Below are 13,129 nucleotides of genomic sequence, written 5' to 3' on the forward strand. Positions count from 1 at the left end.
GAAATGGCAGTTGATTGAAAGTAAAATACTAAGTAAATTATCAGTGGTGATGCAAATATATGGCAAATGTGAAGCCAGCTCCCAAATGCCTGAGGTCTGGGAAATACTGACTTTAAAATTTATTAAATTATTACTGGTGGCTATTTTTTTTTCTTGAAGAACATGTCTCACATTCTCTAATAAAAAACAATGAGAAAATAGGAACCAAAGTTTGACACTGTCATTGTGAGCCACCTTGCAAAAATGCATCCCAGAATTTAATAAAAACTTATTTCTCTTGGCTGGCCAGTTAGCTCAATTGTAACACCAAGGTCAAGGGTTTGGTTCCCCATGCTGGCTAACTGCCAGAAAATAAAAATAAAAAATAAAAATAAAAATTTACTTCTTACAAAGTCATTGTCCGAAAGGGCAGTACTTCAGAAATGTGAGACACAGCTGAAGTGTCGCCCTGAGGTGGCTGATCTGGGAGGAATGAGCTGGACTCCAGTTAAGGCAGTTGTCCTCAAGCCTGGAAGGCCATAGAATCACCTTCAAAAAAAGAAAAAGAAAAAGAAGCTCAGGCCCCATCTTAGGTCAATTACATCAGAACCTCTGAGGGTGGGGTCTGGGCACTTGTGGGCTCTGAAAACTTCCAGGTGATTCCACACCTGTCTGTACTCATCTAGTTCCTTGCTATAGAAGAGAGGATATGGCTCTTGGAATAAGACAGACCCAAATCCTTCCACCTGTATGTTGTGTGATCTTGAGCTACTTATTTGACCTTTCTGAACCTCACACTGCTCATTTGTACAATGAGAATAGTTGTACCCAACCTTTACAGTTGCTGTGACAACACAAGATCTGTGACCCGAGATCTGCCATGTGCCCACACAGACCATCCTGGACAGCATGGGTTTGGTACATCCTCATCCCCTCCTTTTCTCAGTGAGATTCCCACCACCCACAGCTTGGCATAGAATAAGGGGTACCCGTAGTAAAACTTCAGCTCCTATGAGGCTTGGAAAGTAGAGATCTGAGCTGATCATTTTGAGGGAGTAACAATGCCCTTGAGTCAAATCCTTAATTCATTATTTTTCACTTTAAAATTAATATTAAATTATATCAGCTACAACTGAACCATTCTTTTTAAAAAACAGAACATTATAAATAAAGCACAAGTCTTCTTTGCCCACTTCCTGCAATCCTGGTCCACAGCCCCTTCCCAATATTGAATCTGGCAGGTGCCTTCCAGAACTTTCAAAAATATAGTTACATATTTTCTACGAATCTATAGGAAACATGAGGGTGCTTTAAAAAGTTCATAGAAAGGGCCGGCCCGGTGGCGCACTGCTACAGTGCGCCGCTTGGGGAGTGCGGCGGCACTCCCGCCGAGGGTTCGGATCCCACATATAGACCGGTTCCTGCTCACTGGCTGAGCGAGGTGCGGGTGCAACACTGAGGGTTGCGATCCGTTGCCGGACACGAAAAAAGAGACAAAAAGGAAAAAAAAAAAAAAAGTTCATAGAAAAATAGAATTAAAAGATAATACAATCCGCCTATGAAGTTTTTGAAGTAACCTCAGGTATTGTATTGCTTTATGTGTTTTAGTGAATAAGTGATTTTTTTTTACTGTATATATCATTATGCAACTTTAAGCAACGTGTTTGCAAGACTTACCCACGTTATTACCTATAGCTGAGTTCATTCCTTTTAGCTTCTCTATAATATCACGTTGTAGGGATGTGCCAGAATTTATGTAACTATTTTCCTACTGATAGACATTTAGATTCTTTCCAACTTCTTATCATCACAAACAAAGCTGCCAAGAACATTCTTGCACCTACCTCCACATACTGGTGTGTATTTTTCACATTTAGAATTATTCTTCATCCACTCAACAGCAGAATAAGCACTGGATTGGGAGTCAGTGGACTTTGGGCTGGTTGCCTGGCACCTCTGAATCCTGAGCTCTCCCTCCTTGGCACAGGTGTCTGCCCCCTTTCCACCACGGTTGTCTCACCTTAGCCTCTCACCTTAACCACTGCACCTGCTGGATCTCTGGTCCCTCCCAATCCATCCCTAACATCAGCCATCATGTCATTCTGCTTAAACTCCACTGGCTGCTGGGCATGGTTCCGGTGAGGGCAGAGAGTGCAGGGGTGAGGCATGAGAGGCTGAGGGCTAGGGAGGGTGGGGTGGCAGGCAGCAGCATTGAGGAGGGCCACAGGGCTCAGCACAGAATCACAATGACTTGGAAATGACCAGCATGAAGAACTCCCCACTGGTCACTCAAATATGAAGCCTACCTGGGCGTGGCTGCTACTCCCGCCTCCCGCACTGTTATGGGACTATATCCTGCTACTACGGAATTTTAGCATGCTATGCTCCTCCCTGTCTCCCCTTTGGCCTGTGATCTCAGAAACTGGAATTGTGTCTCTGAATCCTCAGTGGCCAGTGCAGGGCTAGGTTCAAGTAAGTAGTAGGGATGAACCAGCGCGTGTTGAATAACTGAATGAGTTTGGGCTAGGAGCTTGATGTGCAGGGTGACAGAGCAGCCCCAACGGGTGGTCAGCATCAAGAGGTACAATATGGTGTCAATCAGGATTCCTGAAGGTGGTAAAAGATAGTTTGCAACACCTAAAATGTCAGGGGAAAGCCAGACTCCAGTCCTAGAAGGGTTGGTGTCTCATTTATTTACCACTATTTAACAAGCCACTCCACTCCAAACCTTAGTAGCTTGAAACAATGATTAATTGTTTCTTTTGATTCCATGGGATGGCCAGACATGGCTGGGCAGTTCTGTTCCACAGGATGTTTGCTGGAGTCACTCATGTGTTCACCTGGAGGCTCAGCTGGGACTGGAAGTTCAAGATGGCAGCAGGAATGGCTGGAATGCTGACAGTCAGCCGGTCCTCCCTCTCCAGCAGGTTAGTTGGACGTCTCTCTCAGTGCCTCAGGGCTCCAAGAGAGCAGAATCTGACAGGCCTCTTAAGAGCTAGGCCCAGAATTGGCATGGCAGCATGAAAGGAAGTCACAAGACCAGCCCAGGTTCCGGGAGGAGAAATGGCGCCACCTCCTGACAGGAGGAGCAGCATGTGCGTCCAGAGATGGGAGGGATTGCTGGTTGCCATCTTTGGAGGTATTCTCCCATGGTTGGGAAAGAAAGTCTGGACTCTCCTCTTCCACGTGCCAGCCTTTTCAGTCACCTTTATTGAGGTCATATGTGGGGGGCTGGTGGGGGGGACAGGTGGTTGGTGATGCCTGTGGGAGTGGTCCCGTATTTGCAGGGAAAAATCCAGAGTAGTCGAGAACTGCCAAGGCTGTAAAGAGGAGGGGGTAGATGAGGGAACATGAGGCAGGACAATGGTAGGAGAAGGTCAAGGCTGAGGTTCAGGACTGAGCCCCTGGGTGGGGAAGGGGCCGGACCCCTCCTATGTGTAGGAAAGGACGGTCATGTCATGATCAACATCCAGAATCAGATTTCAGCAAGGAGAAGGGAGAAAAAGTACCCAGAGCTATTGCCCACCATTCTAACCTAAGAGACCACAGGCCTCCCCCGCCCCCCAGGGATGGCTCTGGACCCCTCCTCCCCCGGAATCATGCCTGAGCCCACCCCACCTGTATCCCCCACTTAAGGACAAGACAATTTCCTCGAATTTCAGTTGCCCCCATTAACAGAATAAGGAGATCTGTCCAGTCTCTCCCACTAATAAATATTTGAACAGTGGTTTGTTAATTTTTCTTACTCTCTGCGATGGAGATTAATTGCTATTTTACATTACGCTCAACTTCTATTAGTTTAAGATTTACTTCCTCAGTGATACCGCCAGCATTGGGCTTGAATAAAACATTTTAACCTAGACAAGCTCATTAAATTCTTGAAGGTGAGCGGACAGAAAGGAGGGAGAACCAGCCCTACTTCTGCAGTTTTGAGGGTATCAATTTAAATCCATCAGGTGGGTGTTGAGTGAGGTGGGGGCTGGGACATGCCAGATGATGAAGGATGGAAGCCACTGGAAGGATAGTCCTGTTCAATCCTGCTGGGACTTCGGCCACCACAACTAGCCCTTTCCTGGAGGCAGCCCCACTTCTGGCTGGCTTCTGGCATCCTCTAAGTGTTTACAACTTCAGTGCCAAACAGCTCACCCTGACCCAAATAGGACTCCGTTTCCCAGTCTGTTCCCCATCACCCTACCTTCTGACCATTGAATCATATATTTTAGGGTCTGATTTTACTCCTGGAACCTGACAGCCTTGCTGAGTGTGATGAAGTTTTCTCATCTCAACAGAAGATGTGGTGACCATTATCATGTTCACGGTCGTTGTTGTGATAAATACCATACTATCCCTAGCCCAGGAGCTGGATGCTGCCAACACCTAGGGTGCACCCTCATCTGTGACTGTGGCACCCTATATTATTGAAAACCCCTCTAGCACAGAAGCCAACTGCCCCGCCCACTCCTTCTTTCAGACCCCAGACCCCGCTGGCTCCATTCCTTCCTCCCTCCAGGGAATATGGCACCTACTCCACATACCCATGTCCACCGGCTGCTATCTTGGGGCTGAGAAGCCTAAGAAAGTCTATACAAAGAATTAAAGAATCAGGTGTTTGGATTTTAGGGATATAGTTTACGATCATATTCTCATTCTTCTGAAAGACTTCCAACTCTTAGGTCTTATTTTTTAGGGTCTGATCTTAATCCTTAGATCTGACATTCGGCTCTGCTGAGAGTGATAAAATAACATGCCCCAGGTCATGGCCAGAAGGAAGAAAGTATTAAAAGTGTTGGTGTTTAACACTGTAGTAGACTCCCTGTTCATATGGTTATTTCCTCTGTGGGTCTTTATGTCCTTTTTTTTTTTTAAGGGGCCTTGGTTGGGCTCATCTCAATCAACCAGAAAGATTGTGGTATTTTACCTGAAGAGAAAATGTCATGGTGAAATAGAGCTCCCTACACCCTCATAACGTACGCTATCTGCTTCTGTAGAATTGCTTGCTTAACCTAAGTAACTCCATTTTGCCCCCTGTCTGACCTGCAGACTACCCCCCCCTTCTGCATGAGAAACCGCTGACCTCATAGAAACAAAAAAGAATTGCACAGAAACAGGAGCCATACTCAGTGAATTATTACATGGGAACAGGAACCATACACAATGAAAACTTGTATGCTTGGCTGCTCGAACGGCTCGTTCTTGGCCTTTGTGACCTAGCTCCCTAGCTTGCTTTGTGCACCTGGACAAACCCATGTGCCAATGGGATGTAGTTTTTGTCTTTAAAAACCCTACAAGACCAAAGCCCGATGCTGCTCTTCCCTGGTTGCACCTTGGGAGACGGACGCTGGCCAGCTGGAGTGAATCAACTGCCCTTCTCTGCAAGAGTGGCGTGTAAGTGCATTTCTTGTGGGAGGGTGCCTCACAACAATGGGGCTTCCATTCCTGACCTTCCAGGTAGCTCCTGGCCTGTATGCAAATTTGCTCAAATCCTCCCCAGCTTTAGCTCTACAAACCATGGATTTATTTTGAGGGGCATATTTATGAAGCCACAGAATGTCTTTGGTGGCATGTTTCCACCAGAGCAGGAGGTACCAACTCACCTTGTAATTGCATATTTCAAAGGGGAGATTGTGGAAGAGTCAAAGAGAATCTACTACACCTGGTTAAGGAAGTGACTAAATTATTTTATGTTTCTGAACACCTACTGTGCCACTTTACATGACTACTTGGAGAGCCAGGGGGAGAGATGTAGGGCAGTGCTCACAGGACCAGGAGAGCCAGGAACCCAGGAACCTTTCCTTCTCTTGGAGTCCACATTTTCCTCTCTCCCTTCCCCACAAGCTTCCTCTGCTCCTATTCCCACATAATGTCTACATGCCCCCTCACGTTGTGTGGGTTCCCCCAAAGCAGACCTTGAGCCAAATACTCAGGTGCAAGTAGTTTGTTTGGGAGGCAATCCTGGAAAATACTGGTAGGGCAGTAGGAACGAGAGACAGGGAAAGGAAGGTGCATGACCAAATCAGTCACCACTGTGGGCAGTGGGAGTCCAGTCCCACCAGGGGACTCTGGAGACATGTAGAACATGGTCAGAGTTACCCCACCCACATGGAATTGTCTGAGGCCACAGCAAGTTGAGCCAGGGCTGGGACTTGAACCCAGGTGATGTGAAGGCCAGAATCAGGCTCTGTCTGTGGGTCTGGCAGCTGCCACACTCATTAGCTCCCTGATATCTCCGTGTTTCTTTGTATATTTTTACAAGATTGTTAATTACCAGCCGTAAAGCTCAGCAAACATTTTGATAGGCTTTAAAAGCTCATGAAAACAGCATTACATTTTCAGGCATGGTTTCCTAATTAATCTAATTAACTGTCAGCCTCACATCCTGCTGGTTTCCAGATGAGGCAAGCTGTGCCTCCCAGCTTCTGATTCAGCCCCAGTGGACAGGGCTTGGGGGTTTCACTGTCACAATCTCCCAGCCAGAAAACCAGCCCACACACAGCTCGAGGTGTGGGTTGCTGAGGCAGTGTCTAGATGCTCAGCACTGTGCTGACATTTCCCCTGGACAATCTCTCTCTAGCATAAAGACACAGGAGCTAGAGATGGCCCTGATTAAAGCAAGCATATAGATGACCAGCCCTCCTAAGCTTAGGACTATCCCAGGCCAAGGCACAGACACATTTGGAGAACCTTCCCCAATGATGCTCCCTTTCCAGAGATCTGTCCTCACTCACAGCCCTGTCCATGTGACCCTGCTTCCCTCAATAGTCGTTCAGATTCAGATGGACATGTGACCCAAAGATGGACCAGTCACCTCTGACCTGTGGCCTGGCTGGAGAAGATGAGCTGCGCCAGCCAAAGGCAACTCTGGGAATAGAAACACGGAACCGGGGGAGTATTGGTTTAGTAGTGTTGCCTTAACAAAGTACGGTAGACCAGGTGGCTTAAATAATCAAAATGTATTTCTCACAGTTCTGGAGGCCAGAAGTCTAAGATCGCGGTGCCAGCAGGGGTGGCTTCTCCTGAGGCCTCTCTCCTTGGCTTGCAGATGATTGGCTGCCTTCTTGCTATGTCCTCACGTGGTCTCTCCTCTGTGTGCCCTCATCCCTGATGTCCCTTTGTACGTCCAAATCTAATCTTCTTACAAGGACACCAGTCAGATTGGAATAGGACCCACCCTAATAGCCTTATTTTAACTTAATCACCTCTTTAAAGGCCTTATCCCTAAATACAGTCACATTGTGAGGTACTGAGGCTTAGAGCTTCAACATATGAATTTTGAGAGGACACAATTCAGCCCACAACAAAGGGCTGGCTATGAAAATTCACACGGCATTTGGGCTGGTGCAAGGGGGCAGCAATGGCCAGTCCCCTGACTACATCTGCAGTCTTCCTTTGGGGGACCACACCCTCCCGGTTCTCAGTCTCTATGCTTTAGACAGGGTTGACTCCGCTCCTGGCTCTAAGGGTGGGCATGTGTCTCAGCTATAGCCAATCAGAGCATCTCCAGGATGCTCACCTGACCTAATCAGAGCCAATGATTAGGTCTCCATTCATTTGCATTGGGATGATTTAGGCCATTGTTGGCAGCCCTCTTGCCACCAGGTGGAATGTGGACAGTAACCAGCATGGATCGAGGCTGAGCCAGATGATGGAGAAAGACCAGGTTATGGTACCATCATTCGGGCCCCTGAGTTTAGCCATGTCTTAAATTTACCCTTGAACTTTTCAATTACATGAACCAACAAATTCTCCTTGTTTGTTTAAGCTGTTTTGAGATGAGTTTTCTGTCACTTGCAAACAAGAGTTCTAACAGTTACATGGTGTGTTTGTGAATGTAAGAGTGTGAGAAAGTGTCATAAAAATAGAGAAAAAAAAAATTTAGTGACAGTACATGCTAGAAGTTGTACGTGTTATTTCCTATGTGGAAAACGTCACTTGCTCTCTTTTTCCCTTTGAGAATTCCTGTCCATCCTCTCAAAGCCCATCTCGGTGGCACCACCTCTTTCCCAGCTCCCCAGGCAGAGTTAGCCACTCCTTCCTTCCCCCTGCCCCTGTGGTGGGTTGACATGTGAACCTGACTGACATACTTTTCTCCATATACCTTTAACCCCAGGACCCTGCATATTTGGATTGGGATGGATACATAGGGCTGCCATTTGCACCTGGGTCAAATTGTCAGAAAGGGGGCCCAAGGAAAGAACCTTAAAAATGTTAATTTCTAACTTTGAGAGATAAAAATGCTTGGAAAGGAGAAAAGAGCAGGAAGAACCGGTTTTTGCCTGTTACTCAGTTAAACCCATCCCCCTTTCCTCCACAGTAATAGAGTTTAGACAAGGCACAGTCCAGCTCCCCAGCTAGACGACATATCCCCGCCTTCCTTGTGACTAGTGGGGCCACACGGCTAAGTTGCCAACAATGGCACATGAACAGAGGGGATGCGGCACCTTTTGCCTGACTGGTCTTTCTCCTTCTCTGAATACAGGTGTGCTGTGACCAAGCTCTGACAATGGGGATGAGGACAGCACCAGAAAACACACAGAGAAACCAGATGAAGAGTAGACCAGAGCTACCTGCTACCTGAACCACTTACCCAGAGATCATTATGTGAGAGCAAGGAAACTTCTGTTTTCTTCATGCCACTATATTTTGAGCCCTCTTTATGACAGCAGCTTAGGCTTACTCTAATTAATATATTCCCAAACACCTCTCTTCCAATGACTAGAAAAATCCCCCTGTTGGGAAGAGAGTGAAATTTCAGAGAGAATGAAGCAGCACTTGTCATAGATGATGACTATTCTCCTTTAATCCCTTTCTTCATTTGGCTTCCAGGACTCTTTTTTTTAAGATGACCGGTAAGGGGATCTTAACCCTTGACTTGGTGTTGTCAGCACCACGCTCACCCAGTGAGCAAACTAGCCATCCCTATATGGGATCCGAACCGGTGGCCCTGGTGGTGTCAGCACCGCACTCTCCCGAGTGAGCCACAGGTCAGCCCTAGCTTCCAGGACTCTTTACTGTTTGGGTTTTACTTCTGCCTCACTGGCCACTTGTCTGTCTTCTTTGTTGGTTCCTTTGCATCTCTGCAACCTCTAACACAGAAAGGTCAGAGGGTCTGGTCCTTTACCATGATCTCATTTATGTCATACTACCTTCACTGGCAATCTCATCTTGCCATCTAGCCTGTATTTATTTATTTTTTTGGCGGCTGGCCAGTATGGGGATCTAAGCCCTTGACTTTGGCATTGCAAAGCTTTGCTCTAACCAGCTGAGCTAACTGTCCGGCCCTTCCTCGTGACTTTAAATACCATCTCTTTGATAGCGATGCCCCAATTTTACACCTTTAGCCTTGACCTTTCTTCTGAGCTCTGGACCCATATGTGCAGCTGCCAATTTGACATCTCTTCCTAGATATCCAACAGGCATCTCAAACTTAACACATCCAAGACTCAATTCCTTATCATCAAACCTTCTCCACTCGCAGCCTTCCTCATCTCAGGACATGAAAATGCTCACTGTTTAGTTACTCAGGCCAAAAGCCTTGGAGACATCCTTGACTCCTTTCTCTTTTTTTCATACCCCACTCCAATCCATCAGCAAATTCTATTGCCTCTATTTCTAAAATACATCCTGTACCCAACCTCAGCTCCCCACCGCTTCTACTCTATTCCAAACTACCATCATGTCTCACCTGGATTATGACAGTATCCTCCTAACTGGTTTTCCTGATTCTGCCCTAGTCACCCTCCAGTCTATTTTAATCACAGCCTCCAGAGAGATTCCTTTCAAGCCATAAGCTGGATCATGTCATCCTCTGTTCCTCTTGTGGCACCATCATTCTTGGAGTAAAAGCCAAAGTCCTTACATGGCTTATAAGGCTCCAAATAGTCTGTCCCCTATTACCTCTCTGATCCCCTCTCCTATTGAGTGGCTTCCCTCATAACAAGATGACGACTGGTGGTCATGGGCATGAGTGAAGTCACTTAGGGGAAGGGAGCTAAGTGGGAAGAGAAGAGAGAAGAGGGCCTGGGGCTGGCCGGTTAGCTCAGTTGGTGAGAGCATGGTGCTGACAACACCAAGGTCCAGGGTGGAATCCCTGGACCGGCAGGCCACCAAAAAAAAAAAGAGGGCCCAGGGAAGAGGTTTAAAAAACAACGTGAGCTTGAGAAGAGCAGCCAGAGGTCAGTGGGAGGAACCAGGAAGGTGGGGCCACCGAAACCAAAAAGAGAGAATATCTCAAGAAGAATGATCCCTCATTGAGGGCCCCCAAGGCTGAACGTCCCATCTTAATTTCCCTTTCATGCTGTTAAAATTTTTAAACCTTTTCAAATGATGAGCAATTTGTCAGGGAAGCAGCATCTTGGCAGCCAAGCAGGGTAAGGAGGAAAAAATATTAGCATCTTTCGACTGGTCATTTTTTTCCCCTTTTCAGACTAAGCAGGCCAGAACCAGTATCCATTATTAATAGGCGCATGTTTTATTAAAGATATAAAGACCAAAGATTTGTAACTTTAATAATCCAGATTCTTATTTTAAATTCTCTAACATTATTATTTATTGATTGGCTGGGGATGTTTCTTTTGCGATTGCCAATCTGTCAATTCCTACAGGGGAGACAGAAGTGGAGGAACTAGAGGACTTAGCAATGACACTGACTTACTGCAGGGTGTACAACAAAACTCTCACAGAATGAGCACCGTCTCTGCGCCAGGCCCAGGCCAGGCACAGGGCATCAGAGGATGGATGACTAAGGCATAACCCTGCCTTGATTGGGGAGGCAGAAAATAAAAATAATTATATGAATAATGTAATAATTCAGGTATATGGGGGGAGTAGAATTAGGATGACTTTAGTCTCAGTGCCACCATTTACTACCTGTGTGATCTTGGGCATGACACATTCCCTCTCTGAACCTCAGTTTCTTCATCTGTAAAATGGGGATAGTATAGGCTATCGTGGAGATGAACTGAGACACGGAGGCACATCACTTGTCTGGCATGGTACTCAGCATAGAGTGAGCCCTCACTAAATGGTAGCTGTGGTGGTGGTGGCGAAAAAGTCAAAGGGGCACACAATCGGGGCATTAATTCTTCCTGGAGGAGAGGGGTTAAGAGAAGGTTCCACTGAGGCAGATACATTTGAGCTGGTTCTTAAGGATGCTTAGAATTTCAAAAAGCTAACAAGCTGAGAGAAGGACGTGCCAGACAGAAAACAGCCAGGGAAAAACTGTTGGGTGAGCTGGCAGAGCAAGTGCGAGTGTTAGGGAAAAGCTGAGGCTCTGGATGAGGCTGGAGAATATGGTAGCCAGAGGGGACCGGTGGGAGGGAGGTGACAGTGCAGCGGGCCCTGGGGCCACGCACGGGGCCTGGGTTCACCCTAAAGGCTATGAGGAGCCTTGGAGAGTTTTTTTTTTTTTTTTTAATTGTTTTTTAATTGTGGTTAAAAAAAAAAACATAAAGTTTACCATCTTAACCATTTTTAAGTGTGCAGTTCGGTAGAATTTACCTTGTTGTGCAACAGATCTCTAGACCTTTTCATTTTGCAAAACTAAAACTTAGACCCGTGGAACTACTCCCCATTTCCCCAGCCCTGAGCCACCACCGTTCTACTTTCTGTTTCTATGAGTTTGACTGCGTTAGATACCTCACGTAGGTGGAATCGTGCAGTGTTTGTCTTTTTGTAACTGGCTTATTTCACTTAGCATGATGTTCTCAAGTGTCGTCCATGTTGCTGCATATGGCAGGATTTCCTTCTTTTTAAAGACTGAATAATGTTCCTGTGTATGTACAGACAGTCCCAACCTAGGATGTTTTTGATTTACCATGTTTTAACTTTAGGATGGTGCAAAAGCAATACACACTTAGTAGAAACTGTACTTAGAGTATCCACACGGACATTCTGGTTTTCACTTTGAGTACAGTATCAATAAATTACATGAGATATTCAATGCTTCATTATAAAATAGGCTTCGAGTTAGATGACTTTGCCCATCTATAGACTAAGGTAAGTGTTCTGAGCACATTTAAGGTAGGCTAGGATGTTTGGTAGGTGAGGTTTATTAAATGTGTTTTCAACTTAAGATATTTTCAAATGACAGTGGGTTTACTGGGTTGTAACCCCACTGTAAGTTGAGGATAATCTGCATATATCACATTTTCTTTATCCATTCATACCTCGGAAGGTTTTAAGCAAGAGTGGGATCCAATTCAGTCTGTGATTTAGAACACTCACTCTGGGGGGCAATGTGGTCCAGAATGGAATGGAGAGGCCAAAGCAGCCTCAGGGAGTCCAGGGATGGATGGGTACAGCCGTCCAGGTGCAGAATTACGGTGGCCTGGCCTCAGGCATGGCAGAGGGCTAGGATGCGAGAGACATTCTGGAGGTAGAATTGGCAGGATTTGATAATGGTGACAAGATATTTGTCCTAACTTAGGAAATTCAGAGGTGACTCAGGTCTTTCCAGCTCCCCCTATCCCCTAAAACAGGTAAAGAGGGCTTGGCTGGTCCCCTTTGAAGTTGAGGAAGGAAATAGAGGCTTGCTATGATGGGTGGAAGGCAAATGCCAGTTAGGCAAGCTTTGGAAATCTCCTGCCCTGAAGACTGTAGTCACCACCCCACTCCCCAGCATGTGACTGGGACATTGGGCAGGATGGCTAGCCAGCTATGTGGGTGAGAGAACACAGCCCTAAGGGGAGAGAGCACTGGCTTTCTGGTCCCTGCCCTCCTTGTGACTCATTGTGTGACCTTGGATAAGCCCATACCCCTCAGTTTCTCCATGTGAAAAATGGAAGAGTTGGTAAAGCATTAGTGCTCTGTGAATGGTGATGATGACAGTGGTGCTGATGGTGGTTGGTGACTGATGATGATGATGATGGTCATGATGGTCATGATGATGGTGGTGGTGACGGCTGCTGGTGATGGTGGTGGTGGTGGTGGCGGTGGTGATTGATGATGATGGTGGTGGCTGCTGCTGATGGTGGTGGTGGTGATTGATGATGGTGATGATGATGGTGGTGACTGCTGATGGTGGTGGTGGTGATTGATGATGATGGTGGTGATGGCTGCTGATGGTGGTGGTGGTGATTGATGATGGTGATGATGATGGTGGTGACTGCTGATGGTGGTGGTGGTGATTGATGATGATGGTGGTGATGGCTGC

Source organism: Galeopterus variegatus, unplaced genomic scaffold (assembly GCF_000696425.1).
Source record: "Galeopterus variegatus unplaced genomic scaffold, G_variegatus-3.0.2 Scaffold386, whole genome shotgun sequence".
In the NCBI taxonomy this organism is placed as follows: domain Eukaryota; kingdom Metazoa; phylum Chordata; class Mammalia; order Dermoptera; family Cynocephalidae; genus Galeopterus; species Galeopterus variegatus.